The following is a 27,266-nucleotide window of genomic DNA, read 5'->3' on the forward strand; positions in this document are numbered from 1 at the left end:
ATGTCTGACTGTGTTTGCAGGGAATGGGAAAAAGAAAGGGAACCAGTGGAGCTGTGGTCTATTCCCAGGTCTCTTGTGGCTACTTTGCTGGTGAGGTCAAAATTTTTCACACTTTTGGGAGTCCATTTCCATTTGTGTCCATTTGTGCCTTTGAGAGTTCAACTAAAAGCCTCCAAGCGAAGGGACAGTAACATAATGTTTTGAAGTCCCCAGCGCAAACTCTTTTAAGTGATACTGTGACCTCCTGCACCACCATCTTTTTTATAACTCAACATAATTAGACCCTGAAAAGTGGCCAGTCAAAAACTCCTTGCTAAGGGGGAAACTGTGCCTTCTTTTGGGAAAGATAGATATATCACAGAGCTGTAAGTCAGCAGGTCCCATGATGATGGTAGCAAAGGGCAGCCAGCAGCCAGCAAGGCATTAGAGAGGAGAGAAGGAAGAATTTTCTGCAGCCTGGACAGAATTAACTGCAATCAAAAGTCCTCAAGTCAACTGTTACCAGGCATGGAAGCAAGGACCTGCCAGCAAGGATTTTGTAGGCAGGGAAAATGCTATAAATGACCGATTTTGATTTTATTTCTTACCCAGCTACTTTGTGTTTCCTCTTATCAAAAGATTACCCTTCTTGTTTGTGCTCTGCACAACCTGGCTTTATAGTTTAAAGTCTGACAGACTTCTCTTGGGAGCTCACTGTTGGCAAAGGTCTAGAAGGCAGCTCCATCTCAAAGCTCTGGCCAAACCAGAGTCATATCACACCTCCACAGTACAAAATCCTTGACCTAACATTTTTCTTCCTTTCCATATGGCATACTAAGAAGGAAGAAGTGGAAAATATATTAAATATAACAGAGTATTGATCTTGGTAATACTGTACCCCATATACCAAAAGCACTTTAATGCCATAATGACTCCATTCACAGTGAATAAGTTCAATGAGAAAATGCAGGTGCATGCCCACCAGTTCACCAGAAGAGGTTGGCCAGTCTGTCAGTAGGGTGCAGAGACTTCTTCTGAGCTCTTTTCCTTCCCCTCGATAGCCCTTAGGTAAAAGTTTGCAGGAAATTCAAATACCCGTGAGCTGGCGGAGTTGCTGCTTCACATGCCCTAACAAACGTAAACACTTCTGTTTCAGCACATCTGCCATTGCAATACCTACAGCTTTTCCAGAACCAAAGGATTAACTTTATTGTGCTTTTGCTCAGCAGATCTGGTAACACAATATTGTACTTCTAAGAGGACAGATTACTCACAAGTTTCTGGATGCTACATCTTTAGAAACTCACTCTACTTAAAGATAAGTGTTGAATCTTGCAATCCCAGAGACATCCAACTGATGTAAAAAACAGTTATACCAACGGCCAGATGGATGCTATTTTTCCTCAGGTTATTTGGATATTCCAAAGTAATGGTTCTATTATTATTTTTTTCACTTTAATATTAAACAGATGCAGCTTGTTTGTAAAGACTGTTATGAGCCACTTTTTCTTTAGATTTATAAAATAAAACAATAAAAGATGTAAGGAGTTAGGAGGAGGTTTTGTATTACTTTATCATAAAAGGAAAAGAGAGACATTACATCAATATAATTACATATGTATTAAAGAGCACTTTATGGATCTGTACAGAGAGCCCCATTCAGCATTTCTAGAAACCAGGTGTAATGCCACAGACATCAATTATTTTATTTTTGGTAAGGGTAGACTCAAATCTAGAAGAGTCGTATTTCTGTGTGTGTGTCTGCTTGTGCAGCTGAGTACTTCAAACACCCTTTATTAAATACTGAGGCACTTACAGAGGCATTTTCTGGGAAAGTCAGGTGCCATCCTAATTTCTGGCTTATGTTTCAGGATGGCCACCATCTTGACCCAGTCTAGGGACTAACTGTGAGAAGTGCTGAGATCTCCCATTTTCCACCACAGCAGCTGAGATCTCTGCTGTACATTGGCCCTGCTGCCCAGTACTACTAGCAAGGCCTGAAGAGACTAAAAATGAACATGCACTTGTATCAAAGCAAGCAAAATATGATTGAAAACCTTCAGAGCAACTTGCTTGCTCATCAGTTAGGAAGTTTCTCCCACAACCCTGGTATCCCCCATTCAGGTGATCTCTTCTGTGCAATGTTTTGCCCTTTGACCTAAGGAGAACCCAAGCTTCCAAGTGACTGTATTTCACCAAAATGTGTACTGTGACTGATTTATTTACACAGACATGAGGCAATCTAATTGCAAAGGCTTGGAGATAAACCATCTCCCTAAAGTAGATGTACAGTGAGAATGTCCACTCAGCTGAAGGCGTTCCATTCCTCACAACCAAGAGAAATTGGCAAAACTGATGAGCTATTTAAGTGTTTTGTGAATAGGCATCCTTGAAATGTGAAATATTTAATCACAAGAAGTATTGTTATTGCTGCTATTTATTTCACTTTGTCTCCAGTTACTTTATTTTATTAGAATATGAGGATTTCTTCTCAATCAGATTATAAAACAACTTGCATTGTAAGAGCTTAGGTTCAGACAGTGATAATTTTTTAAACATTCATTTTGTCTCGGCTGGTAATTGCTATGCTAAGTTCTCGTTCGAAAGCAATACTATTATTATTGTTGTGAAATTCAAACATTAAGATTTCAAAGACTATTGAGTGAATGACAAAAGTACAGTTTCCAAACTATAAAAATATATTTTGACCTTAGTTCTTACAAGTACTATGCAGCCAACATGGAATGAATCCATTCCATTTTAATGTGGAAATAATCTTAACTGAGGAAATAACACTTAGTCTTGCTGCAAGGGAAACCGGGCTTATTTGACTGAGTTCTGAGAGTTTAAATATCCAGCCTGATAGGCACATAACTGAAATGCACTTCAGAGTCCATGTTGGCAACGTGCTGAGCATCCTCCCTTCCCAGGGGCTTTAACAGGGTTGAGGCTGCTGAGGACTTCTCAGGTTTGTGCTGCATCCCAGAGTTGTGTCCGTAGGATCAAAGGACTGTGTGTGTGGGTAGAGCTCACTTTGCCATGCTGTCACTGACTAGTCTTAAGAGTGGATGGCCTGAACTTCCAAGTCTTAGAATAAAAGGAGGTTTTGAATTCAGGTGGTGTTATATGACTTTTAGAACTGTACCATAACATGGTCCCTTCCTGCTTTTACAGAACAGTGTCTCTGTTTCCATGTCTCCAAGACAACTTGAAATTTGTTTGTCAGATCTCCCTCTCTGCCCTGACAAAATATTTCCCTGTGCCAAAAACCGAGTTTACCAGTTCTGGATGCAGACACTTCATTGACTCAGTAGGGATTGGTAATTACACATAATTCTAAATTAATTGAAGATAAAATTCAAGCTGAGCAGTCCAGGTCTGAGCTTTTCAAGACCAACCTCAATATAAACACCTCTATAATGAGCATGTAGACAGTTCATAATCTGCATCTGTGTGACCATATGTAATTTAGTTTCACATGAGTTTGCTTCAGGCAGTATGGCAAAGCTCCAGTAACATATATACAAAATCGAAGCTAGTTAAGATGACTCTGAGCTTCATGATTGCTGATGGCATGGTTCTGGGCAGGGGACCAAAATGGGCTTTGTGGATGTCACCCTGTCACCCTGGAGCTGCTATGCAGTGTGTTACTGTCTGCAAAATGATCCCCTCCTCTCCTGCCAGGGGGCCACTGCATATACCTGCTTCACACTCTACAAGGATGAACATGGTAAAGAACACCCAGTTCGGTACAATGCAGGAGATGTGGGTTGGGGTACAACTCCTGCTCTTTCAAAGCCACCAGCTGTGAGCTTAAATAAGAGGCACAGCCCACCAAAGCTCAACTTGCAGCATGGGAACAACAGCCCTTCCTGCCAGGAACTGGGGAAGGTGACCACACACACAGGATGATGTCTGGGGATGTGCTAATTGTGTGAGCATCAACCCCTAAAGTCGAGGTGTGAGTGGTGTGGTGCCTGCAGGACCCTGTTCCCTGTGCATTCTGGGGAGAGGGTTTATCCTTGTTACATCAGAACGGACCAGTCAACATGGGGTAAGTGCACTCTCAACATCAAAGGGTATTTAAAGCTAATTGAGATCAAGTCAGGCCATCTGCCAGGCACCATAACAAATCCTCTCCATCCTCTGTACAGGGAGCCAAGGTCCTGTACATTTCCATAGCAGGTGTTCCTTCTCTAAGTTGGGTGACCATTACAGACTTTGATGAGGTAGGCACTATGAACACTCCAGAGAGATGTTCTCAACTGTTCTAAAAGCTGCCAAACATTTCAGTTTACTTCAATGTTCCATTACCTTGCACTTCTCCTACAGCTATATTTGGCAGAGTTTTTCTACTGATTCTCTGGACTAGTTGTCCTCTCCCTTTGGCAAAATTATTGGTCAGGACTACAGATCCAGTTCTGCATTAATTTTTCAGCTCTGCTTATAATGCTCATACTAATAAATATCTTCTATTCCAATAGCATTTATCCACAATCAAGATGGAAACCTGACATGCCCAGCAGCTTACCATTGGTTTTATAAAAGTACCCAATAGAGATTTGAATATATTTTGCACGGTTGGGTTTTTCCTTTGGGGAAAAAATAAAATTTAAGATCAATCTCTATGCCAGAAAATGTGGACAATGAAAACAGATGTGAGCATTGACTTTTCTGGCCCTACCTTTGGGAAAGTGCTTCAAGAAACAGAACTCTTCAAGGAAAAATTAAAATTATAATAAACTCCTGTTGAAAAAAAAAAAAGTGTTCATCTGATTCATAGTTTTGATGATTAAACCCCCATTTTCCCCCAACTATCTTGAACTCCAAACTGTCAGGCTAAGGTACTCGGGTTTTCCCTAACACAACAATAAAAGCAGAATCTGTAGTGATAACCAAGACCAAAGATAGCCTCCACAGAGCGCTCACAGAAGCAAAATAAAAATCAAAACTGCTGCAGAGAATAAACAAATACTGCGACAGCCAAAGCTTTATGATGGCTTGAAGGCTCTACCTGCTGATAAGCAGCGCTTTAGGTACTTCTGTGGCCTCTTTACCATAATATCTTAAAACTTCACACCTAAATGATCACATTTTCAGAGAGGCACTATTCATCTCAATTGTACACCAGGGGAGTTGAAGCAAACACAAAGATTAAAAGCTTTTCCACCAAGGTATTCAGGTACTTGTATCCTGATTGTTTTCAAAGGGAAGGTAGGAGCCTGAGTATCTTCAGATTTTCTAGGTCTGTGTGACTGTCTGGAGGCCACACGGCAATGATGTAGCAGAACAGGAAAGAATTTTAACAGGAAATTTTATCCAAATTTATTTTTAACTCTGGTCTTCCAGCTACTGGTTAATACCAAATCAATTAGATCATCTTCCTTGTGTTTCATATCATCCTTATTTCCAAATCCTGCCCTACCTCTCTAACTCGGCTACAAATACACAATGTTGCCTCAGAAAAAATGCTCTTTATATGCCTTTGCAAGGTACAGACACCTGTCATATCAATGCTGCCACACACGTGGCTCTATAAAAGAGCTCAGTATAAATTGTTGAGACTGTTCATCAGTTTTCATTTTGACCAAAGGGCTTGTTGGACACAGCAATTGGTAAGAACACAGGGCACAATAATTTGTATTAGAGGAAGTAGTTGCCACCCTATAACATTTTAAAGGTTTAAAATTGAGAAATGAATTTGCATTAACTTCTATGTCACGATATCACTTGGGACAAATACTCATAGTGTATTTTCCATCATCTCCAACTCACTGTTTAATCTATTTGTATTCCACAGTGTTTCCTGGTTTTGTCCTGTATAACATACAGAATAAAGAGATTTATGCAGCCAACACTTAAATTTTTGTAATAACTATTATAACAGTAAATGAATATGTGTAATAATGACAAGTTGATTGAATGTACAGTTTGCATGTACAGTGTTCAAATCTTGCATGCTTAACTTTTGGATGGACAAGGAGGCAGATTGCTTATATTAAGTGGTTTTTGACATGCTGTTCAAGTTTACCAGCAGAACAGGGAATTTCAAATGCTTAACACTTTTCTTCCTTATTTCTACTGGTCCTCATAGGAAGAGACCAGGGTCTTCCAGGCATCTGTGGACCCTAGGAAGAAAACTATTAACTCACATGCTTAAAATTAAGCAGTGTTTGGAAGGTTTGTTGAATCAGAAAATACAGGCTACATTAGTTATTTGGTGAAATTAATTTTTAAATAACTTCTTAGATGAGTGTAAATTGGTTGTAATTGTAAACTTGGCTCTATTTCACTTAGTACTCTTTGCTTGGGTAATGTGTGCTTTGACATTATTTCCATTTTACCACATTACTAATGTGCACTAATCATGTTTTTTCTTGTAAGTAAATAGCTGGGGTATTGCACAGAACTGTTTGATCAGTATAGCATGATTTAAGAGAATGGTTATGCCTTTATTTGTTTCATAATCCTACTTAACATCTGTATGAATCATTACAGTAAGGTGCGTGTTAATAACAGCTTCCACATACACATTTATATATACAAAAGTTAAAATATTAACTGCCTTTTATTTCAGTAGATTTAAAGTGTCACTGTATTTTTCCATTCAAGCAAAATACTGAAAATGTTTCACTTATCATATGTGTTTTCTCCCCCCACTGACTTGTGCCTTACTCCATGAGTGATATCAAACCATGTTGCATGATTTGAAAATCGTGAGCATTCTGCTTTTCAAACTCTCGTGTGAGAAAAAGGCCACTTTTGTAAGCTCCCTGACAATATCCATAAGGAAATCTCTTGGGAATAAGAAGGCATCTTGAAAACAGACACCACCAATCCCACTTCAAATCTCATGTGGCAACAGACCAAGCTGGTTCTCTGCACACCTCATGTATGTCTGGACTGTCTGCCAGTGGATTTCCTGCACCCCAGACATGCATTCTTGAGAACTAGGGGGCACTGGAGGAGGGAAATGGCCATGTCTTAAGAGAACATTGCATAGATCCATTCAAGTGAGCCTCTGTGGTCTCTTCCTTCCTTCACCATCTCCCTATCTTTGCTCTTCCATAGATTCCCCAGACAAAACTTATCTCTATGTTGATTTAACTGTTCCATCCTTATGGCTTGATGAAATGCAAACATTTTGTTTTGCAACAGGCCAGTCAGAATTTGATTTGTCAGGCTTTGCATAGAAAGAGGCACTAAACCCCTATGATTTCTTCCTTCCCCACTACATGTCATGGGCTACAAACTCTAAGGCAGTAGTACCATGTCTTCACTTGATTCCAGTTTATATGGCCCCTTTTCTGGCTTTTTGCCATAACAGATTGCACAGATTGGCACTTCTCAGCAGACCACACAGGAATTATACACTATTACACAACCCTGCTGCTCCATATTGTAAATACCTCTCTCCATCATTTCAGTCACCATCTCACTCTTTTGTATGTGGCTTGAATGTGCTAATCTTGAGTTCCAAAGTGTTAATTGCAACCTAGAATATGAAGAGCAAGAAGGAGAGGAGAGTCACAGCTGAAAAAGAAGAGGTGCAGACTCAAGGGGTGTGGATGTTGAACAAGATGCAAGCAGTTGTGTACCTTGTCTGTGACCTGCTGGCAGGGCCTGCCTGCTTGCCTGCAAAAACCTCATCTCAACACTAACACATGTCCCACACATTAGTTCTAGTCAAGAGCCACAAGACAGGGTAGCAGGAAAATGCCACTGTAAGTCCTGGAGTGCCCTGCTTGGACGAAACAGGATGTCCACCCCAAGGTGCTCTGGAAATCCATCATTTCAGTCCTGAAGCTCATTCAGTAACTTCCCTGCTGCCCCTCCCACCTTAACCCTGACACGGACCTACTTAAAACAGAGGCCATGTTTTTAAAGATCTCAGTTCCTACTTAAGTCCATATGTTTCAGGCCAAAATCCTGATCATAGAAGTTAAAGGAATTTTATCCATTGATTTATGTGGGGCAGAATTTTATATTTGATAATTTATTGCAGAGAAACTCTTTCAAAACTTGTGGCATTTCACCTGCCCACTGGAGTTTACTTTCCAAGTCTTGTCCACTACTGACAGCAGAGACTGAAATTTTTGATAGCCACAGTAGAAACCACATATTTCATACCAATCATATTAGAACATATTAGCGAATACCCAACAGGAACATTAGATAACTGATAATCACAGCTTGTATTTGCATAGGACAAAGCTTTTCATCCACCCAAAGAAGCTTTGAGAAAGATATAGGCCATAATCAATGGAGTTAGCCAAAATAAACATGTCCATATTAAAAATGATTAAAAAATGATTTTAAAAAGTTTTAAAAAAATTATACCCTCTTGTAAAAGCAATTCATTTTAATTCCCTTCCCTACTTACCAAATTTGAAATACTTCACAATGGGTAAGAGAAAGCTATTAACAAATGCAACTTCTAGTGTGTTTTCTTTTCTGGAGAAAAAAAGGGAGAAAAGAAAAGAGAAAAGGTTTAAAAGAATAGTACCCTTCCCATAAAACATTATTCAGTTCACATTTCAAAATGCAAGTTCAGACTTCCAGTAATTTCTCCTCTTGTATATAAAGTGCATATAAAATACTCTTTTAAGATGAAGTGCAATGCTGTTCAGTGGGCACATATAATAAGCAAGTGCACTGGGGTAAACCTGCATCTGAATCATTAAGTGGTTGCTAATAATGTTGATTATATTCATTATTAAAAATTCACTGTATAGTTTGCAAGTGAAATACCCCAGTCTTGTCAGCCTGAACCTGATCTCAGCTGTATGAATCTCACCCACTTTGATGGAGCAGAGTCAAAAAATATTCTACTGTAATGACTTATAAAAATCAGCCTCTCTTAATTTCCAGGCACATTAAAAAATACATCAAGCCATGCATCCCATGATAAAGAGTTTCCCTTTTATAGCTGAAGTATAATAATTTCAAGCTCTTGAAAACATCTTAGAATAATTGATCAAGCCCCGAGGTTATGTACAAGCCACATTTGCACAACAAATATTACTGTAAAAATTGTAAAAGGCACTGAAGATAGTTTCACTACACTTTGGAGCTTACCTACATGAAACCATCCAGAAAGGTCAATTTATATCCCTGAAAGTAGGTGATATCTACACCCTGCAGTGAGTAATTCCTGAAATTACCTGCTTTTCCAGAGAAACACTGCTGATACTGGTCAGATTTTTCAAATTTTCAAGTACATCTTTCTCGGTTCCATTATTATTTTCAGTTCAGCTCAGCTGAACATAACAGTTTGCCTCCTCTTTAATGATGCACTGAGTGGAAAACAACATACACCAGCCTTTTCAATCACATCAGTAATACTGCCGTTTTCTGAATTTTATTAATTTTAATAGAACTTTTAATGAATATTAATTTAAATAGAACCTTTAGATTAATTTTAGTTTAAAAAATATTGTTTTCTATTTCATCAGGGCACTATTTATAATGAAGTGAGCCAAATAAGAACCAAATTATTTTCTCAGGTGTGTGTACAGTATCACTTATTAAATCCTCTGCCTGCAAAGCCATTGAATTGTTCACATATCTCACCCAAATTAGTCTTAACATAATTTTAAAATTATTTTTAATATTTGCTTTAACAAATATTGTCATATTTTGAGATATAAATTCAAAATAGAAGAAAATAAGTTTAGAGTTTTTCTATTTCATTGATGAGTAGGTGATTGTTTCCTGGTACATCCCATTCCTTCCACACTCTGTGCCAATCCAGAGTTGTTACCTGCATTAGTTTCCTCTAGGCAGAAGATGCTGTTTTCCAGCAAACTAAATGAAAACTCCTTTATGTGCATTGATATGGGAAGCAATTGCTGAGAGAATATCTTTCTTGTTTTGTCTCACACTGCCCCAGGGCTGGGCAGATGACAGTTGTGATCTTTCTCATTGACTGATTTTAAAACCTGGTAAGAAAAGAGGAAAACCTTTTAATGAGGTGAAGTCACAATCCCTTCTTGAGTTACTGGGTGATTTACCTCACATTGCTAATGCAGTTATATAGATATGGTTTTTTCCTTTAAGATGGGAATTCAAAATAGAACTGCAAGGTGATTACATGATTTGAAAAGATTTTCTAAGTAGTATTTACAGGCTACCCTTGCTGTGTAACAAACATTCATCCAGAAGAAAAAGTGCCATAGGGAATATACAGATAGCCAGATTACAAACAGACAGACATGCAAATTAGAGATAATCATTAAGTTAGTAAAAAATATCACTTAGGAAAAGAGTATCAAGTGAAGAGATGACTACAAACAATGGTAAAAAACAAACAGAAAAGACAAATGTCTGCATTTTTAGGAGGAAGAGACAGAAAATAAGGCTAATTAAAATGGTGGTAAGATGAGAAGAGGGCCAAGAAAACAGAGACATGAAAGAAGAGTAAATACTTCAAGTATCTCTGAGTTAGCTACCAAATGAAAGAAGTCAGGAAGCCACAATGATGGTCACAAAGAAGGAAAGATATCAAGAGGGAATCAGAAAAGATGGACATCAGCGGATATTGTTTTCTTTGAAGAGGATGGCAAAATCCTCCTCAGAGATCAAAGGAAACACAAAGGAAGTGAAAGGATTTATTGACCAAGTGTCATCCTTAGCTCACATACTCACTTCTCTAGCTAGAAAATAAGTGAAATTCTTGGTCTTACATAATATCTCAGATAACTACAAGCAGAATGTCAGCTCAGAGGAGCCTGTAGACAGCAAGAATATCTAACACTTTCTTGAAACTCCTATAAAACAGCAAAAGGAACTTCCTGAGGATGCCAAAGAAGGTCATCTTACACTTATTTTGGAAAACAATTACATAAAGTGTTATATGAGAAGAACTCTTACATTGGAGCAAAATTGAAAAGGAAAAAGATTACCATTTTAAAAAGGTTAAGTTTGAGCCCTTCTGTGCTACCTTTACTACATTTAAGATTAAACAAGAGATTTCACTTTTGCAACAGTTCTGCCTGGAATTTTAGTGAAGCCACAATCTTGTGTCTTATTAAGTTTCACACAATTTATCACGACATCATAAATGCATCACTTCAACAAACTATACCTGAAAAAAGCTGTTTGCATTTCAAAGGTCTCTAGTAGATTTAGATAGCTCCTTAACTAAGAAATTATTACCATGATAGCCATGATAATAACAACAACATGAATGTGTTTTCTTCATTAAAACTTTCCTCCATGGAAATGCAGTCTAAAGACCATAGGGAATGTGCTGCTATCCAGGTCTATGTACAAGTGTGCTTTCTGCAGGGGTTATGTTGGTAGCTGCATTATCTGTGCTACACTTACACCCAGCCCCAGTAACACTGAGGATTTATTATGCTGAACATCAAACAGAAAATGCCAAGATAGAGTTTCTGCCCCACAGGGCTCAGTCACTGGGTAACTCAACAAAGAAAAGAAAAGATACAGAAAATAGGGATGAAATGAAATTTTCAAGGTCCTGCAGTGAATCAGATTCTCCAGGAAGACAGTGGGGATGTGGTAACTTTGGTGCCATTTTTCAGGAGGGTACCAGCATCTAGGCTGATGAAATTAAAGGAGGATGTCTCAGTGTTTGCCACACCAGTATTCTTTCCTCACAGTGCTTTCCTTTAGTCAAATCTTTCATCTGTTTCCCTCTTGTCCTTGCTCAGGTGCCTCCTTTTGCTTTCCTTCTCTTGATAGTTGCCTTATTTCCTCTCTTGTACCCTTCACCACTCGCTCCTGGGGCAGGGAAGCAGAAGAGAGAGGGATTGGGATTCTCTTCGTGGTAAAAGCTCAACCCTAGTAAGACAGACTTGGGCAAAGTACCAAGCTCCTATTCACAAAAACATCTTGCTGGACAATTGTACATCTAATTTGCCATTTGCACAGGCAATTTATTCCCTCATAACCAGGACAATTATTTGTATGAGTAGGTGCTGTATTATGGGAATGAAAATCAGCACTGAAGTGATTTTATTTAGTCTCCCTAAAAAAAATGGTGTCAGATTTTGTATACATTCATGACACTTGTCTTACATTGCCAACCATCAGTAAAGTTAGTGATTGTCATTAGCAAAAGAATCAAACATTGACTGACAGTAAAAGCTAGTAAAATATTCACTTGTCAGTAAAAATGGCAAGATAATTTAGAACTTTTCATTGCTTTGGCATAAGTTCCTGGACTATTTGAGTACTTTTAATATCAAAGGGCTTTATTTATCATAGTTGAAATGATGGGTTCTATAAAAATTGACACATATGACCATAAACAGAAGTAGTAAGAATCCCAAATTGCCTTGAAAAATGTACTCCAAATTGCACAAGTTAAATCAAAATTTGAAATCTAGATATGAGTGGGAAGACAAAATGCAACTGGAAAAAGCTGCCCAGAGAAGGTGTGGATGCCCCATCCATGAAAGTGTTCAAGGTCAGTTTGGATGGAGCTCTGAACAACATGGTCCAGTGGAAGGTGTCCCTGCCCATGGCAGGAGAATGAAACTGGATGAGCTTTAAGGCCCTTTCTAACCCAGGCCATTCTATGATTCTATGTGTTTGAAAGATTGTTTAAATTGAGTAAATATTTTGAGGAGTGTATTTTTCCCCTCCCCACTGAGGATCATTTTCAAAATCAAATAATTTAGGAATCTCTGTCCTTAGTCCTTTGCAAATGTACTCTCTAATGTTAAAGCATGGGTTGCACAGGCTTGGACACAGTGGTGATTGCTTCTAGGTATCAGTACCTGCATTCCCTGTGACCACCACATGAATTAACAAGGCAAAGTTCAGTTTCAACACCACTGCTTGACTCATTACCACAGCCCTCCTCGTAAGTGAGGGGGAGGCTTCACAGGGGACCTGCAAAACAGCTGCCCTCTGGGTGTCTTGTTTTGGCGGCCTTTTCCATCTGTTTTACCTGTCTCCCTTTCTGAATAATTTATTTCACCATCTCCCTAAGTAGAGCACCTGGCCTAGGGCTAACTCTTTCACCTAAATTATTCAGAGCTGAAAACTCTTTGGTTTATACTCAGATAATGTAATGACTTAACAGGACAAAGCCCTTAACTTTGAAGCAACTGTGAATGTTTCTAGGCTCTGGACTCTGTTAGCAGTTTGAAAGGTTGGCTGTGTAAACTATGTACAAAAGCACCACAGAAATCCTTCCTCCTCAAACATCTTCAAAGCCTCTTTCAGAAGCTAAAACTTTCCAAAGCAGGGTTCTTTTACCTTGATGCCTCTCTGCCACATCTCAGTCCTGCAGGAAGCCAGAGGATGCCTCCATGCGTGTGCACTGCAGCTGGCTTGTCCCTAGTCTTTATGCAGGAAAAGACACTGAAAATTGGCTGCAGGGCTGGACTTTGTGCATGTCTGTTCTCTTCACAAGCAGGTTTTTGTTCAGAAACACCAAAACCCACCCCTGTGCAGTGCTCCCATCCATGTTCCATACTTCACTATCTTTATCTTATGAACTCTACAGTTAAAATAATTCCTCCCTGCCTCTGTTCCTAATAGCACGGAGAGCTGCCATGCTCCAGCAGAAAGGGGCTGTACAAGGTCCTTGCCCTGGATGCCACAAACCAGCTGCTCTCAGACTGAAGGCTCACCGGTAATTTTGGGTGCGACTTTTTGACTATTCCTGTCTGTACTGACTGTGGCTGAGGGAAAGATCCAGATTGCTTTTTAGCATTTGTTCCATTTGTTTTCCCACAATGTTTCCACCGTTTTTAGCCTTTCAGTTATGCTCAAAGAGCCTGTGATCAGCAGTTTTCTCATTACTTTTGAAAATCTTGTATTGATTGTTTGGAAGACAATCAATACAAGGAGATGATCTCCTGTCTTACGAGGTACTTGCTTCAGCAAGTGTCTTTATTTCTGAAAGAAGTTTTACTTTAAAAAGTCATGATATCAAGGGCATAATTTGAGATTCCAAATCCAGGGATATCTTAAAGCCTTTCCCACTTTGGGTTAAGAGGGAATGATAATTTGTCCTGGGGGAGAAAATGAATGAACAGAAAATTCATAAACAAAGGAACAGTTTTTGAGGAGGCTGTTTCCAAATGGCCCTGCAGTAAAATATTTAAAAGTTAATTTGTGCAATTTCTATCTGGGTTATTCTGGATTTACCTCAGTGTCACAAAGACAGGCATGGGAAAAGAAAAAGAATTATTAAAATGAAATCAGTTTTGGAAAATCAGTGCATTGTCACTTCTACAGTCAAGAAATCCCAAATATTTTTCACATTAATTTACAGGAACCAGCATAGATGCTGTTGAGAGAATAAAAAGAACATACAGTAATCTTTATCCTATCCTACCCAAAGCTAAAATTATTTTCAGTTGGATTTTTTTCTGCCTAAGTACTAAAGAATTTGACACACTTTGCAGCAACTAGCATTGTCTGTTTACTGTAGGGATGTGCATAATGCCCATCACTGTTGTTCTTATAGGCACTATATGAACTGTTTCATTTTCCTCTGAGAAGTTTATCAAGTATCAGGTATTTGCTTTTTGCTCCAGCTTGGGAAATCAGGGTCATGGATTTCAAATGAAGTGCTTTGTACTCTCCAAGGGCAGTGAGAAAACACAATAGTACAGACAAAATCTAATCAAAGTATTTTGGCTTTTTGCCTCCTTTTTATTTTACAGTGGGAAAAAAAATTCAAGGTGCGACTTGAATCCCTTCAGGAGTTCCCTTCCTGTGTGCGCTGGCTCTCGCCAGAAACGCGAGACTGACACAATGATAAAATGTGCTGCCAGGTCCTCTTGCCCATTCAAAGACCCTCCCTCAGGTATCAGGTGCCTTCCCTGAGCTTTGAGGTCAACCAGACACCTCCCTCGAGGCTTACCTGGGCTGAAGGATACATCTACCCGAAAATCCGCTCAGGTAGAGCAGCTGTTATCTGAGCTAGGATCAAAGTCCCCCTCTGCACTCCCGAAAAACATCTTCCAAGCTGGTCTTCTTTCTCCATGATTCAAATGAATGTTGAATGAGTCTCTGGGGACAACAGTTGTTGTGTTGAGGAGTGAGCTGTCAGAAATATTTTATCATGAAAGTTCAGTTCCTTTCAGGGCCTTTTATTATTAATAGTCATCGCTGCAGGGGAGCATTAAACACAGACTCTATTTACTGTACAAATTGATATATAATAAACCACAAAAGCCATCCTGGTGCTTTGCTACTTCACCTTCCTTTTCAGCATGCTAGCATGAGGGAATCTTTAACCTTTGTGTGGCTAGAATACAGACAGTGAATTTTGGTTTAGCATGGCCAGGCTGGACTGCTCAGAGCTGCTGATTTTTTGCGGATCACTGTCTTGAGGAGTGGGTAGAGAACAGTGATATCTGTACTCTATGAAAGGCAAGACATTTTGCTCCATAGTGACACTGAGTTCATCCATACAAAAAGGCATTTATCCCCCTGAAAAGACCACAGGATGTGTCCTACAGGAGCTTATGTTTTTGTACCAGATTTCAAGCAGGTCCCACAGCTTTCTGCTGCCTGCTAGGGCATTGCACCTCATGCAAAAGATGGGCATGTTTCCTGTAGGTGGCTAACAGCCTGATTGCTTCAGCAATATCCAGTGACAGAGGTGAGGGAATAGCTGCTCTGTGGCATAAGAAAACATGGCAAGATGAGTCCCAGCTGTGGGAAGAACCCAGCCTGCCTCCAGCCCATTGTGGCTGTGGTACCATAGGCAGAAGAGACTTTGCAAGGTCAGTTTGCAGTGCAATATTGGATTTTAGCGGCTCGGCAGAAAACTCTCAGAAACAAACCATACAAGGAGCAGTAGAAACGAAATGCAGCAGGACAGTGACAGCCCACAGGCAGGGCAAGTAACAAACAAAAAAATACCATGTTAAAAACTGGCAGTCTATTGTACTTAGTCAAAGACAGGCCCTTGGCCTTGCACTTTCTGTCCTCTGCACTTTGGAATCAATCTTAAAATACCTCCCAGGTTTCTCAATAAAGCCTTAAAATCCTGCTGAGGAGAGACAAGTCTCTCCCACCGGCCACTGAGAGCAGCCACATGCTGCAGGGGCAGGGGGGTGTAGGTGTCACAAAGACATCGCTCGGCAAGTTGAGGAGTCAGGATCAAGTGGCACCTGAGCAAGCTGCAGATCATGAAGCATTGACTCAGGGAGCCACGGTGTCACCACACAATGAGGCAGCAAGGGTGACACAGCCTGTGCAGGTGTGCTGAGCCAGCAAGTCACAAAGTACCTCCTCAGCAAGATGTGATGCCAGAAAGTCACAAGAGCGAGTGACTCTGCAATTTTACAAGAGCTGAAAGCAGTTCTAGAGAGCAGTTTAAGTGCAATGCACCCATGCTAAAGAGGCAGCACTGTATGGCTGACATACTGTGGCCTCTGACATGTCTCAAAGGGCTGATAGTCCAGGGAGAGTCTGTGGGAGATTGTAGCTCTAAACACAGATTCACAGTAGTTACAAATGGGTAGCACCAGGAGTGACACAGGGAATCAGAGGGATGTGATGCCTCTGTTGCTCTTGCACTCCCTAAAGTTGTGTCTCTGGAACAGGTTTGAGGCACAACCCCAGGGAAGGTGGATGGGGGACCCGTGAAGCAGCTGCTGTGTGTGGAAACAGTGTTGCTCTCCAAGGCTTTTGATCTGGTCTCTCATGAATATTGTATTCAGTGGAAAGAGCCAGACAGCAAGGGGGTGGAAAAGACTTCTTTTTAAAGTACAGAACATGTACTCAAAAAGAGTGTTCAGAAGTGCTTCTTCCAACCTACAGTATGCTAAAGATTGGTGCTTGGTACATTTAAAGGATGAGAAAAAAAATCACACCACTCAAGTATAGCAGTGACTTTTTTCAGTTAAAGAGTTTCTGGTATCCAAAAATGTTGTGTGTGCTTCTGACTGAAGTGCTTAATAACAACTGAAACTTGAGCTTTTTCTTAGATAGAAAGCATACGGAATCTTTTCTTGTTACAATAAGAAAACTCAAAAAACTAGTCCTGTAATTTTGTAACCAGACTTGGACAAACTTCTGAGAAGGACCACACACTAGATTAGATTATTTAGATTTGTTGTGAGAATAGTTGACATGTGTTCCCTTCCCTTTCACTGTCCAATCTTTGTTGTAAAAGTGGACTCATGTTGTGCCAGTTGAGATTAATATTATAACATGAAAGGGCTAGGTTTGTATCATTTTCCATGCTCGTTACATTCACTGATGTGGGAATAGTTATATTCTACCTGAGCCACTTTGTGTTTTTTGGCCAGGATTAACAGCACACCAATACTTCACAGATTTAGGTGGGTAGAGCACCTTCCCATTGGCATCAAATACTGTGGGTGTCAAAGTATCTAAGACTTTCTTTCAGACTGTGAATTATCCTTCAGATTACTCTAGAAGATCTTGTCATGTTCTTTACCCTGACACCTCTTTTGCTTTTTTCTTAACAGGACATGGGTCATGACTTCTTGCTCTGACAAAAATTCCCCCAAGAATGTGTTCTGTTCCTTCCATTTAAGCCTGTATTCCACTCAAGATATTCTTATTACCATCATTGTCACTGGATGTAGAATTTGTTATGAAGTTTCACTACTCTGTTCACTGGGCACACAACCTTATTAACATGAAATAATACTCCATCCCGCAGCCATAATTTCAAACATCCCCACAGTGTTCAGATAGGTCATACTATTTGTAAAACAAATTATTAGAAAATTTCATTATTTTCACAAGCTACTTTTAAAATCTAATTCTTTGAAAGTGCTATTATAGTGCAGTTTATTCATTAAAAGCAAGACTAATGTTTTATGTATTTAGGTGTAACTTGAACTCAGAAAATGCCAAACTATTTACATTTATACAAACCCTTGGAAGCCATTTCAAAATGATACAACAGGGAAATAGTTGATACAATGGTTAGATAACATCAAAGAGTGGGTTGGGAACACAAATCATGATCCTTGTGAAAACTGATTCCTGAAGAATTAGCCAAGAGAGTTCCAAGTGCATTTCTTCCTATTTGTTGAAATATAATGTTTGTTCTCATTCTTCAGGTAGAACCTGGCAAGTCTATATTTGTACTTGTTGATCTTTCCCAACATAAATCTCTCCATTGTAGTCATATCAACAATATGTTTTCTTTACTTTAGTAATAAAATTTCTTGTAACATATGCTCTTTTAGATTCAGTGTGCAGTATTTATCAAGTTATTGAGGTTACAGTTACAGAACATTCAGTATAACATGCAAAGGACAATGGAACTTTGCACAGGTGTAAAATCTCTCTGATCTTCTTTTGCCAGCAATTAAAAACCACCTAGAGGTGTAAGAGCCCTCTGATCATTCTTTTACTTAAAAGAATGTGTGAACTTTGCTGGAATATGTCCTAATAAGCATGATGATACATCCTTAAGCATAAGACACACACTGCTCTTAAAACCTCTTTAATGTAATCAAGTAACAGACCGTATCTCCCATTTCACTGAAATAATGCCTGGATACATAACTGCTCCTACTCCGAAATGGACACTGCAATTTCCTTGACAAAACATCAGCAAATCTTTGGCTACTAATCTTCATATATGTAACTTTTTTATTTAATAATTTACTAGGCAAGATTTGAGAGGAAGGACTGAATTTTCAGGGGAAAAAATTACCTGAAAAGCTTGCTGAAAATTTAATCTGTCTGTTGCTTAACACTTTCATAGCATGATAATTACTTTCGAAAAGTGTGTGTGGGAAAACCACTTCTTGTTCAGACTCACCTAAGCCTGAACTGATTGTCAGGGATGTGCCTTTCCTGGTGTTATTTTGGAGGATGATGAAAAGCCACCATTATCTTTAGGACATGGTTTGTCTCAAAATTCCACTGTGAATGTATGTAAGTACAGCCATGATCTTACCCAAAATGTGTGCTTACCTGTCTGTATGGGTATACACAACTGAAATACACTGACCAAGACACACCAAGGTGGTTCTTACTGACATGTCATAGAAGCAAGACTCTGTCTAACTTTCCTAACTCCAGGTAAAACTCAAGAGTTTAATGTACTCATCACCATTTGGGCTGGAATTAACTGGGATGCATTTGAACAGAAGAAGATTTATTGAGTTTCTCACAGATTTAGCCTGACCCCACTAGGTATGAGAAGTTATTTGGGATTTGCTACATAACAAAAAAGAAGAAGAAATTACAAACTTGGATAATTCCTATCTGAGTTACATAAAAAAAAAAAAAAAAAAAATCAAAATTCCCCTTCAGATACGAGCAGGAAGTGCTTCTGGCAAAAATATCAGCCAGTCTATATTAGGGGTCTAGAGACTCTCACACAAATAATGAGTGTTCTTCCAGTTGGGTCAAGAGTTACTTTTCCAAGTAAAAATAGGAAAGCACCTCAAAAGGTATTTACTCATATTTTCATAGTGCCAACAGCAGCATTCATAGAAAAGACATAAGTCCTACAAGAAGATCTCACCATCTAAGATAATCAAATTGTGAAGGAGATGAAATCACTATGTACTGCTTCAGAAGTAACCAATAAATGCCAGATATACCACACTGAAGAGCTGATTGTGTACCCACTAACACAGTAATAGATATTTATCTCAAATAAGCCATTTAATTATTTACTCTTTTTACTCTTGATAGAAAGTGTGTGCCCATGCACATCTCATAATATGTGCAGAATGCACAAGTGGTCTAAAAACTATTTTAAAAATAATCATCGAATTGTGCATTTGGAGAATTAAATATGAAACTTGGAATGTGAAACAAACAAATAAGACAATTTAGAAAAGATTAAAAACAATTGTGCTGTTACCTTGGCAACACATTCAAGGTGCAGCCAATCAGCAAAGTTGATGCATTGTTTTGACATACATGCACATATTTCTAACATAAATAGCAACAGAGACTTAATAACAATAGGTTTTAAAACTAGGAACTGATGTCATTTTAAATGTGTCAATCAAAGAAACCTATGAAAGTGTTTCTTCTATCAAACTGACAGTAATTCCATGCTGGAATGGCTTTATAAGAGATAGCAGACTTCTGACAGGTCATACAGAAGATGTAAAATCTGTAATTACATTCTAGTTTCTTGGATTGTGTCCTTTAGTATGTCTAAAAAACTTTGAGAAGAAAATAAAACTTGAAGGCTATGATATATCATTCATTTCCGTAAACAAGTAACAAAAAAAAGAGCAGCATATCTGAGAATGGAGACGAAATATCAGACTGAAACAATCTGCCTAGCCCTCAAAATAGATGCACTTAAACTTCTTGTCTTATTTTATGATTGACTGGTGCCAGTGAGGTTCTGCAGCGTAAGTTTTCAAGGATACTAAAAATTAACAATAGGAGAAATGTACAGAGGAAGATTGCTGATGGGATACAGAGCCTTTCACCTCTCGGTCAGTTTGAATCTGGGCTGTGTCAGCAGTAACAGGAAACCATTACTTTTTGACATGTGTCAGAAGCGTGTATGGAAGGAGTGCATCAGCCATCCTCCTCCAGACCTTGATGGATACGTGCCCAAAAGCGACCCTCAAAATGAGAATTCTTCGTGACAGCCTAGAAATAAAACTGGTGTCTCCACCCCTGCCCAGAGAGCATTGTCCCATTGTCCCAACCCCTCAGTCTAAGACCACACTACCATGGGCTGGCCTTTGAATCAACACTGTGGGTAGAGCACTTCAGCTCTAATTGAGCAACATTTAAAAATCTCATTTACAACTAAAATACAGTTGAACACATTTGTACATTTCTTCATGGGATCAACAGTCTTCAGGAAAGCTAGGGTTTTACCTTAGATCTTCCTGCTTTCAAAACTCTAACTTTAACCAAAAAAAAAAAAAAAAAAAAAGGAAAAAATAAAAAGAAAAGAAAAAAAATAAGGCACACATTCATAAAATCCTCAGATACAGAAACAAGCACCTTATTCTGTCATTGGGTGGGATTAAGTTACCCATTCTGGCACATCATCTTTTTTCTTTGACTTTTTCCAGATTTATATGACTCTCATCATAGCAAATGCTCAGAGGGAGGAATTTCCGACTGGAACACATTGAAAATAGAAAGGAAATAACTCACTATAAACAGCACTGAGGAGAAACAAGTGAACATGCAGGGTACCACACGATCCTTTGTCAGAACATGAGTGGTGTACTTTTGTCTAGCAGCCATTATCTTTCCTTAAGAAACACTGACTTTTACTTGGAATTTCAATCTACATTTTGATTGATTTCTTTTTCAGGATATAAGAAGAGTGATGGAAAGGACTGGGGATAAGGACAAGGAAGAATTGAACAAAATAAAAAGTTTCCAGCCATGCTGTCAGGTTTGGTGAAAACATGCTGAGGATTAACTGTTTCAGTGCTGTGGGACCTGCAGGGTAATGGAGGCAAAAGAGATGGGAAGTTTCCTTGTGCATCAAACTCATAAGGCTTTATGCTGCCAGTCTTGTGGCAGAATCTCTGTACCCAAAACACTGCTGAAGTGGGGACAACCACAGTCAAGACTTGACAACAAACCAATACTACACAAATGTAGTCCTTAAAACAAATGTTTTAGCCATAAATTACCAGTTCCCATTGGTGGTACTTGACTTTCTGCAACATATTTTATGGAGCCTGAGGTGAGACAATTCCAACCTGACACATTGTGAATATATTACATCAAAAGACTTTTCTTCAAAAGGTCTACTTGTTAGAATTTGATTGTCAGGTCAGCTTGGACCTGAACTTAATACACTGTGCAATATGTTTCTCCACAGTCAACGTGCTCCCTATGTAGATAGATACTTCATCTAGACAAGTCCAGGTTCTTGTAATCAGGGTTTGATTCCTCTCCCTGGTCTTTCTGCTTGAAATTCAAATAGCAACGCTCCTCTCCTTCCTTCTGATTAAGTATTTTCATAACTACTTTTGCACGCTGTTTCTCACATATTTGTTCCATGTATGGAAAAGAACATATGGAGCCAGAGGTCTGCAGAGAGGACTGAGCCCTGGGACTGATGGAGATAAACTAACTGTATAATTTTGTAACTGGAAACAGAAAAGTAAATCTTTTTAGCTAGAAGTGGAGCAGAGAACTGTCCATGACAGCCCGATCACCTTTATCTCAGAAGCCAATAATCTCACACTGTAACTTCTGTCGTTCATGCTACAATTACAATGCTACATTAGAGAGACCAAGGCTTGATTTAAGAAGTTGCCATGGCAGAGAATCCACAATGTCTCCAGGTATCACAGATTAATTATCCTCCTTAAAATATAATTGATTCTATTAGGAATGCCTTTAGTTTCCATTTTCAAGCCACATATCATTATATCTTTTTCCTCTAAGACTGAAAAGTTAACTAATAGTAAAAAACCTCTACACTGTTTAATGCTTAGAGTCACCTCTTAAGCCAAGCAGAGAGTTATATATATAGCAGGCCCAGTGAGGAGGAGGAGGAGGAGTTGTATATGATGAGGATTGTATAGGAGGCAGCAGGAATTCAATAACTGTACCAGAACATTAACATTTTTCATAATCCATAAAAAGATGGATGTCTTTTATAGAACTCTGGTACATGTATTTTCTTGTTTTATCAAACATTTCAAAAATATAAATGAGTGCTGAATTATATTTCTATAAACTTAGTTAGAATTTACATCTTCTACAGTCTCCTCCCATACATTTAAATCCCCATCCCACACTTTAATACTTTCTTTTTCCTGCTTTTTTCCTTTTACCCATTATTTTCATATTAAGAAGCAATGATGGATCCAGGAGAGCTCTGTGTGACTCACTGATAAGTCTTTTCCTCTAGAAAATTGCTCTTGTAATTGCTCTAAAAGCAAAGCCTCCAGAAGTGATGACTCAGTGCAGGAGGTCGGACCAAGCAGCACTGCTGAGCTGCAGCAAAAGATGGATCTGGGGGGTATAACAATAGCTCTGAGTGCCAGCAGAGTCAAATTGGCTGATTAACAGCACACAGGAGATACAATAAACACAGGGGTGCCAAGTCCAGCCTCGTTGTGTCTGTCCTGAGCCACATCTGCAGTAAGGGACACTGATCTGCTGAGCTGAATATTCTGCAGGTATTACCTCATGCTACTGAGCAAAAATCCCTTCCATTCCCCAGTATCAGTAGCTTAAGCTTTGCCAGCCTGTGCACAGGAGTTCATGGGAATCCACTGCTGTGCTGCTTACTAGTTATTTCCATTACAAAGTCCCTCAAGAGGTTCCAGTATGGAATGAAGGCTCCTTGGGCTCATTAAACCACCTGGAAACTCCCAAAGATGAAAGAGGTAGTTTTAGTCCTATTAGGTTCAAGGCAAATTTCAAACTTGAACATCAAGGAGGTCAGGCCTTTGTTGCTATTTAAATATAACTGTATGGAAAATGAAATCCTGCTGGAAAAGTGAGTGTAAAGATGCCTAGAAAGGAGAGAAAGCTTTAATACAGTACTTAAAAAGGGATTTAGTGCATGCTGGCTGCTATTCTGTTAAATGTTTTTTGTAATCAAATCAGAGCCAGAACAAAATGCCACATCTTCTTTTATGAATGGGCTATTAAAGGAAATAGAATAAAGAAATCTGAAGAAAAACTTTCTCGAACAACAATGAACTAAAGTCCTTAAACTACATAAATTCCCATGAAATTTGCACAAGGTTGTATCTTGTACATATCCCTAAGCCAAACACAAAGAAAATGAAAAAATATATATGTATGCCTCCATGCAGGGGTTCTCCTCTGTCTTTTACAAGCTGGAAAAAAAAAAAATTCATGAAGTTTTACTTCTGGATCTTTCACTGAATTATTCCAGAAGTACAAAGACAACACAGTGCCTCAGTCTGTCAGTAGCAATGGTGCTCAGTGTTTATAAACTACATTTTCTTTATTTTTGCGACCGAAATAGTTTGCAAGCACTGACTAAGCCTTGTGACCCCTGTGTGAAGAGCAGAGCATTATTAAACCCTTTCTCAGCAGACAAGGACAGACAGGCCATGCACATCCAATGGAGACAAGTGAGGAAACTGAGATTCAGGAGAGCTGCTGCAGATTTCCACTTTCACCTCAAGTAGAGCAGTGAATTGCTTTGGCCCAAAACATTATAGTAGTTATTCATTAATTACGCTAAGACAAAGCTAGATAAATTTGAAGATATATGCCTCAATTCCTGTGAATTAATGGAAGAATAAATAAGCATGCCCAGAATATATTTTCAAGATGCAACAGAGACTGTAGACCTAGAAACATCCAGAGTTATTACCTACACTGAGATTCCTGGTAGTTAGACCCATTCTTTAAGCATCAGATCTTGTGATTTATGATAGCACTGTAAAATAGTTAATTTCCTAAGCAGAAACAGATCTTAATATTATGAACATAAAGTTTTTACTGATGTAATATATTTGCCTTTTCTATGAATCAAGATGAAACAGTGTATAATAGTTGTAATTATGTTGTATAGAAATGAAAAGACCTTAAAGAACAATAGGTCTCTCAAAGTGTTATCTACCCCTAATTGTAATCTCACCTAATGAACAAGGCATTCTACACACAGTGGTGAGCAAGTGCCTGTTATATTTTTGACTGCATATTCTTTACACTTTTCCTTCTCAAACTAATTTGTGACATCCTGCAAAGCCCTATCTTTCCATAAAGTTGAGCACTATGCTACATGAAACATAGTTCAACAGAAATGTAGGTCAATTTTTAACTGTCTTTCCTTGAAATGGAATTTTTTTACATGCAAAGGGCCACAGAGGAAAAAATAAATTGTGTCTCATAGTCTTTACAAGTGTGGTAGGTCTTTTAGCTTAAAAGCTGCCAATATGGAAATAATAGGACATTTTAAACCATGTAAAACAGAACAAAAATGATGAGATAAAATGCGTCTGAGAAGTGTGATGGGTCAGAGGAGCACTGAAGGATACCGAAAAAGCCCATTCAGGTTAGGTGGGTGGGGGAAGCACAGAAAGAGGGCACTGTGGAAAATTAAAAAGATTTCACATAGCTGGGCTAAAAAGGGGGATTACATAAATAAGTAAGCTCCTCACAGTAAGCAATCGCCATAGCCCTGGGTGCCTGACCCACCACTTGGTCCTCCTTCCTTTTATAGGCCCTCCTGATGGAGCAATTTGCTCCAGCTGAGAGCTGCATACCTGGGCTCCCTTGTAATCCTCAATGAGGGCAGACACCTGTGGTAGCTCGGGGACAAAATATTAACCCGTTCCTTCCCAGAGTCTGGGGGATTTGTACTTCAAAAGTAGAAGTCAAAAAGCTGGGGAAGAGGAATCAGCTTTTGTGCTAATGCTCTAAGACTGGCCCATGGAAAAAAATGCTATCAGAGATACAACTGCATGGTCAGTATTCTGGATACCAAAGAACTTTGGCTACCAAAGAATTCTCGTTAACTCTAAGTTTCCAACCAGGACAGAAACATCTACAGTGCAAAGCAAAAGAAAGGTTTTTACCAAACGAACAAACTTAATTATTCAGACAAGTTTGGGAGGAGATAGACCAATTGACACAGAGCCCAAAGGTAATTATCACAGAGCTTAATTAAATCCTATCTCATTTCTGGGACTGTAGCAAAATTTTGTTGTGAATTTGCAGCATGACAAAGTAGGGTGCAGAACTGGCCATTAGGTCTTTCTAGATGATATAAAGCCCTTCACCTCACGAAGGCACACCACCCTCACCCCCAGTTTCTCATCTTACACTTAATTAATTTTTTTTAACCAAAATAAAATACCAAAGGCAAAACAATTATCAGTATCTTCTGTCTGCCTTGCAGAAAGTACTGCATCAGGAAGCTGACAGCAAAAGTGCTGAGCCCTGTTTCTGCAGGTCTGAAACCCTGGAGTGCATCAGGTACCTGGGGGATTCACTGACAAAGGGGAGAGGAGACAAAAAGTCCTGTTCAGGTTGCACGGCTGGGTGGGGAGCTCCCTGCCCTGACTAGGGTGCTGAAACCTGGCTGTTCAGGGAGAGCTGAACTGTGCAGGCATCTATATGCAGGGATGCCTTCACTAGGAGGGCTCAGGTGAACAAGAAGGGCTGTTTTCCCTCTTCCTCGAGGGAAGTTAAAATAGGCTGTGTGTTAGTGTGGCAGACAAGGGTTTGGCTGCTCAGCACACGGGCCGCTTCCCTGCCAGGGAGAGTTTCCTGTTTGGTGGTTTCTGGTGACTGACTCAAGACCCCATCTGATTTTCAGAAAGTACAGAGGATCCAATGCACTGAAAATCAGGTCAGATAAAGATAACTCAGAGTTAGATCTCCCAAATCACCAGCTCTTCCTGAAAGCTGAAATCCCAATCCCTTGGTTATACTTTCTGTCTCATTGTTCCTGTGGCATCTCTCAACACCTTCACCTGAGACAAAGCCTTGGTTCTAAAACCCACCCAGCCTCCGTGAGACACATATAGGGAACCTTTGAGGATGAATCAAATGAAAGAAAGAACAATTGTTTCTTCCAAGACTTCAGGGTGTTTGGAATCTGTGTCCCTCTTATTCAGGATATATTTATTCATTCTTTTCAAAATGAAAGTCATATTCTTTTGATTTGTGGGAGGGGTTGCTGCAGCCAGGAACTGAAGCCTCCCTTTTATTGTTGCACAAGATCTAAAGGAATAACAGCAATTAATAACACCAAAGAATTGAAAGGAAACTGTTTCATCTGAGCACTTAGGTGAGGCTAGGTGGATGAGTCTTTAGCTGCAGGGTCAGGTTTAGGTCACCTTTAGAGCTGGAATCAGGACAGGTTTGCAGTGTTGCACCTGGTCTGCCGGGCTTTGGTGGAGGAGCACAGGCAGTAAATGGAGCTCTTGCCTCGTGCCCTGACAGCACATTACTACAAGCCATCTTCTCCAGGAAGAATAATTTTTTAATCCTGGGTGCCCCATTTTTTCCATTAAGACTTAGACTCTTTTAAGGTGAGGCCCACATTGAGAAATGAGACATTCCAGCAGCTGACATTTAAATAAAGTCACTGAGTTATGCACATGTATTGAGGTGAAAACCCCTTGCATACACAGGCCTACTTGAAAAGAGCAGCCCCTTTGTTTAAGTTTTCTGTGTTCTGGTAGCTTTGACTAGAAGTGACACCAGTGCTTCATTTCCTGACATGAAGTTCCTGAAACCACCTCTTCAGTTTAATGTTCCCTGTCTTTAATCCTCTCTTCACTCACTTCTTCCAGACACCTTCAAAGGTGGTCCCCTGGCAGCTAAATGCAGCTTCAAACTCTCCAAAACTTACAAAAGTAACTGGAAATAACTTTTGGTGCTCTGCATTAGTGCTTTATGAATTGCTG

The 27,266-nt window shown here is 39.3% G+C and overlaps 1 long non-coding RNA gene across 1 annotated transcript in view; it reads right to left on the minus strand.

Annotated features, from left to right (window-relative positions):
* Positions 1 to 27,266, minus strand: part of LOC309576811 — a 228,406-nt gene that overhangs the window by 614 nt on the left and 200,526 nt on the right. The window contains exon 2 of the long non-coding RNA XR_014226718.1: positions 8,363 to 8,433. This is a non-coding gene — a long non-coding RNA (uncharacterized lncRNA). The remainder of the gene's footprint in view (positions 1 to 8,362; positions 8,434 to 27,266) is intronic.

Source organism: Coloeus monedula (genome assembly GCF_965178545.1).
Source record: "Coloeus monedula genome assembly, chromosome: 10".
Lineage (NCBI taxonomy): Eukaryota > Metazoa > Chordata > Aves > Passeriformes > Corvidae > Coloeus > Coloeus monedula.